This window comes from Mustela erminea, chromosome 14, assembly GCF_009829155.1.
Source record: "Mustela erminea isolate mMusErm1 chromosome 14, mMusErm1.Pri, whole genome shotgun sequence".
Lineage (NCBI taxonomy): Eukaryota > Metazoa > Chordata > Mammalia > Carnivora > Mustelidae > Mustela > Mustela erminea.
In genome coordinates, this window is record NC_045627.1 from 36,618,556 (window position 1) to 36,624,189 (window position 5,634).

Consider the following 5,634-nt stretch of genomic DNA (forward strand, 5'->3'; position numbering starts at 1 on the left):
AGTTTGGCTGTAAATACATGACACAATGCTGTCAATGCCGTCTAAGGGTAGGTGTAGATCGTCTAAGGGTAGGGTAGATCGAGTCTTCTGGCAAAGGTTCTCTTGCTTCTGCAAGAGCTACCCTTCTTCTTTAATACATTGTCATGGGATTTGCCAAGCACAGCTGTCTTGTAGTCCGGAGGGGACAAAGGCTGCATGTAATACCAATATACCCAAAATGAAGATGCCGAGGGGACAAATCTTGGGTCTTGACATCACTGAGCTGCTGACTTAATTAAAACTGGGTCCTTCCTGCCTTGGGTCTTTTTATGGAAAGATAATAATCTGAGCTTACTAATAGTCAATGCATTATGTAAGATAATAATTTGACTTTGTTGTTGCATAAAAGTCAGTTTGATTTACAGTATTATGTTTCTTGCAGCTGAAAGACGTTCTAATGGATCCAACTTCCCATTAATCTGTCACTCCCGCCCCCAGATTAATTAGATTGGGGATTGACTCTAGTTCCAGGGGTGGACCTTGATTTGTCTAAATCAATCATTGTAATCGTATCCCCTTTTCCTTTTCCGGAATTCCATCAAAGAACATGGAATTCAGAATGTGGCATTATCCTAGCCATGGGGATTGGTTCAGGAAAGGACACCTGACTTAATATGAACCAGTATAAGTTTCCTACTTCCTTCTGAGAAGTTACTGTGTTCTCTTAGGAGAAAGTCACAGGAAGAGCTATTCAGATATTCCTTCTCTCTTTTTCTCTCTCAATGTAAGTAAGAAAGCAGGTATATCTGATTGCTGATCTCTGCATTCTGCACCATGAGGAAAGCCCGCCTGAGGACCGGGTTCACACTGTAGATGGCAGAGCCAAGGAAAGGAGCCAGTGTGGTCCTTGGTGACATTGTTGAGCTTCTGGATCAACCAACAGTTTGCACTTGACTATTTTTCAAACCTTCTGTTTCATCCAGTCGTGACAGCTAGAAGTATCCTAGAATGATGGCCCATCTCACATCCTAGTAGTTACCAGAAAATACTGAATTGATCTCTCTAACATCCTGTGAACGTGCTGTCCTTTCTCCAGTCCTACTGCCTTTGCCAGTCCCGGCCTATCTTGCTGGGTTGCCCCCCACATACCTCCTCTCTCACTGGTCTCCAGCTCCATTCCCCTCTGAGTCGCTCTCTACCCGCTGCCAGTATAAGCTTTAACAGAAGAAGATCTGAGTGCATCACTTCCCTGCTTCAAACCCTGCTCTCCATCTGGCTGTCTCTAATTCAAGACTTATTTCAAGGAGCACCTGGGTGGCTCAGTGGGTTAATTCTCTGCCTTTAGCTCAGGTCATGATCTCAAGGTCCTGGGATGGAGCCCCACACCGGGCTCTCTGCTCAGCGGGGAGCCTGCTTCCCACCCCCTCTCTGCCTGCTTCTCTGCCTACTTGTGATCTCTCTCTCTGTCAAATAAATAAATACAATCTTTTTTTTTTTTTTTAAGACTTATTTCAAGCTTCTTAGGGAATTCTTTTCTGACACTCCTTGGGCTATTCCATTGCTTCTTTGGCCAACCATGATATTTCCTTTAGAAAGTAGTACACCGCATGTCAGCTTTTGTCTTTTCTATCTCTGCCTGCTGCACTGTGAGAGGCCCATGTTTCCAGAGTCAGCAGACACTACGTTTGGTGAGCATACACATACCAGATTTAAGTTTTATCTAAACTTGTCACATATGCCTAAAAGTAGGGAGCTCACCAAGAAGCTTGGTGATTTGTCAAGAACACTGGACTGCAGCCCACAGAGCCTGAAACTTGGTGTTGATTTCCCCCACTTGCAAGATGTGGGGGCCTCAAGGACATTCTTGGGCCTCTACGTCACTCTGTTTTCCCATCTGTAAAATGGGAATACTGCAGTCATGTCAGTGGTAACATAGCCTACTGTCTCCCTTTTCTGGGGGGATGGCTATTTGTCTGGAGACTTTTCATTCACAGTAAAGATGCAAAAGAGAGAAATCTACTAATGTGATGGAAAGCAGAAAATAAACACTCAGGGCTTTCATAATGAGTTTATTGTCTATAATTTATCGCAGAGGGAATGGAATCATTTTCCAAAGACGTGGACTAGAGGAGAATAAAGGGGTGATTTTGACCATTAGAGGTGGCTTCAGAGGACCTCCAGACAGCACTGTGAATGAACAAAATACGTTGTGTAAAATACTCTTCTTTGGGCCTGGTCCAAACACGGAAATGTAGCTTGCCCCATCACAAAAACAGCTTGACTTGGGCTGTTCTAACCTCCCTGTGGAGAGGAAGACAGAGTGGGCTGGGGAGTGATTACTCCTCAAACAGAGAGGGATTTAACACAGCCCCTGGCCATGGGACAGATAAACTAATTTGCCCAAATCACTAAACTTGGGTTTTTCCACCCACATTAATTTGGATGCTTGCACATGACAACAGCTGCATTTGTCGGTGACAAGGATTCAGAGGCCCAGGCACTGCAGCTAGCAAGAGAACACAAACAACTCAAGGCAAGGCAAACTCTAACCTGCCGGGCAGCTCTGGCCCCATCACGGGCTGCAAAGGCACAGGAAGCAAAAGGATGATTGCTTTCAGCCTGTGGAAACTTGATGTGGGACTGGATCAAACTAAGTTTTTACCTTTTTAGTTAAACTCCTGGTACGCCTTCCATCCCCAAGTTTTGGAATCCACTAAATGTGATGGAAATGTGGTCTTCCAGCCAAAACGGCAGCCTGGAGCCTGTGGCTGGCTGGTTTTATTTCTGGATCAAAGGGGACCTCCATCAAGCCTCTCTGTTTTATTCCAAACCTCAATTTCCCAAATACAGGAAGGAGAATCCACGGCAGCATGGGGGAGTTGCAAAACCTGTGCTTTCTGGCCGGCTAGATGAAGATGTGAGTCCACATCTTACCACCATCTAGTTATGGGCCCTTTAGTGAGTTAACTTACCTTCTCTGGGACCTGGGTTTCCCATCTGTAATATGGGAATAGTCATAAATACTTGTGTATTTCATTATGTCACCCATTCAGCAGACATTTACTGAGTGCCTCCTATGTACCAGGCAATGTCCTAGATCTGAGTCTGCAAAGGTGAGTGAAACAGACATGTCTCATGGAGCTTATGGTCTCTTGGGAGAAATATATCGCGGGCAAAAGCACTTTACTGTGCCTGGATTTTAACAGTTTTCAGTTGACCAGAAATGTAGTTCTTGAAATTTAGTACCCTTCGATATGCATTAATTCCTTTTTCATTGATCCCTTTCCTGTCTCAGGGGCCTTGCAAATGATATTCTATCTGCCTTGTTCTTTCCTCAGCAATTCACATGGCTTTCTCTCTTGCTTTATTCACAGCTGTATACAAATGTCACCTTCCCAGAGAGGCCATTCCTAATCTCCTAATCCCCTTCTCACACATGTTCTCTCTACATATCTTGCTTCAAATCCATTCTTGATGGGCTTAAAAATCATCGATTAGTAGGGGGCACTTGGGCTGCTCAGTCGGATAAGTGCCCGACTCTTGATTTTCGCTCAGGTCATGATCTCAGGGTTGTGAGATCAAACCCCACACTGGGCTTCACGTTGGGTTCCATGCTGGGTGTGGAGCCTGCTTAAGTTTCTGTTTCTCTCCACCTCTCCCCCTGCCACTACCCCCCCGCTAAGAAAATAATAATCTATTAGTGACTAGTTCCTCTTAGATTTAGGGCAAATTGTACTATAGTCTCTACAATATAATCACATTTGGAAAAATTTATAATAGATTTACGAATGACCAATGAGCCTATGAAAAGATGCCCAGCATCACTAATCCTCAGGGACCTTTTTTCAAGAGTAGTACGACTAAGCATTGGCGAGAACAACTGGAACATTCATCCACTGCTGATGGGAGTGCAAAATGGTGCAGCAGCTTCAGACAATACCTTGATGGTTGTTTACGTGGTTAAACTATACATTCACCACACAACCCAGCAAACCCACGCCAAGAGAACTGAAAACACATTTACTCTAAGGACATTTACATGAATTCATTTATAGCAGCATTATTCATAATTCATAAAGTCATAGCTGAATAACCATCCAAATGTCCATCAACTGATGATCAGAGAAATAAAATGTGACATAGCCGTACACGGGAATACCACTCAGCAATAAAAAGAACAAAGGACCGATACACACAACACGGATCAGTCTCAAGGACATGATGCTAAATGGAAAAAACCAGACTCAAAAAGCTACACACTGTGTGGGTCCATGCACATGACATTTTGGGTGGATATTGGGGCCGGGAGTTGGGGACAGGGTTGACTGCAGTTAAGCACAAGGGAATATCTTGGAATATCTTGGGTGTGGTGGTGCTTACACAATCAGCTAAAAGTCACCAAAGTATATGATTCAGATGGGGGAAATTTGTTGTATTCAAATTTGCCTTAGTAAAGCTGTACAAAATTTTAAAACATACGGATATCTATGTAGAGCAAATGACTCTGTGCTTATCTCTGGTGATGGCATTTGGGTGCTTTTTATTTTCTTCTCTTTGCTTATCTAAAATTGTAAAATTTCCACAATGATTATGGAGCATTTGTGTTGAGAGAGAAAAAACCGACAATAAAATGCCATAAACATACATAATTGGGTTATTCCACAAGGAAGCTATTGTCGATTCAACATTGTTTGCTTGTAATGAAGCCCATTTGGGTTACCTCCTTCTCATCTATCTTTCGTCAGTGGCACTTCTCAGGGGTGAGCTGAGGAAACGGATGCAAAAAGGTACAGAGCTTAATAGCAATGCTTTGTCCGCCCAGCTCTCGGTTTGGCTCTCACCTGGGTTTCTGGATGAATACACAGTAGACTAATGATAGGGGGCTCTCGTCCTCCTTTGCCAGCTCCACCCTCCATTCCAACCCAAATCAACTCATGCATCTTCCAGGCCCCAAGAGAAAGTCCTCAGCATAGGGACGGGCAGACTGTGGTTTGTGGGGTCCCAACCGGACGCCTGCCTCCGGCTCCATTGGTCTGTTGAGGGCTGCATGGCCTTGGGGAAGTCAAGAGGCCATTCATTCATGGAGACCCCCGCTTAGAGTGGCCCCTCGTGCTGCACACGGCAGGACAGGACACGGAGTCCCTCCAAGAGTCCTCAGAACTGGGGGTGCTCAGTGTCAACAGGTCTCTGGCCCTTTTCACCCATCACACAACCAATTCGTTTTCAGACTTTCCGCCTATGAAAGGGCAATCACCTTAGGAGACCCAACCAGCCCATAGGCGAAGGATGGCACATCAGGAAAAGGCTGCGTTGTTTACTGTGTCCTTGGGATAACTGGACAAGACTCCTGACAGGGTCCAGGTGTTGGGACAGAGGATTCCTGTGAAGATAATAAAGCTATAGTTACAAAAATAACTTTAGGGCGCCTGGGTGGCTCAGTGGGTTAAGCCACTGCCTTCGGCTCAGGTCATGATCTCAGGGTCCTGGGATCGAGTCCCGCGTCAGGCTCTCTGCTCAGCAGGGAGCCTGCTTCCTCCTCTCTCTCTCTCAGCCTGCCTCTCTGCCTACTTGTGATCTCTCTCTGTCAAATAACTAAATAAATTAAAAATCTTTAAAAAAATAAAATAACTTTATAAGCTCTCATCCCACGGAGGG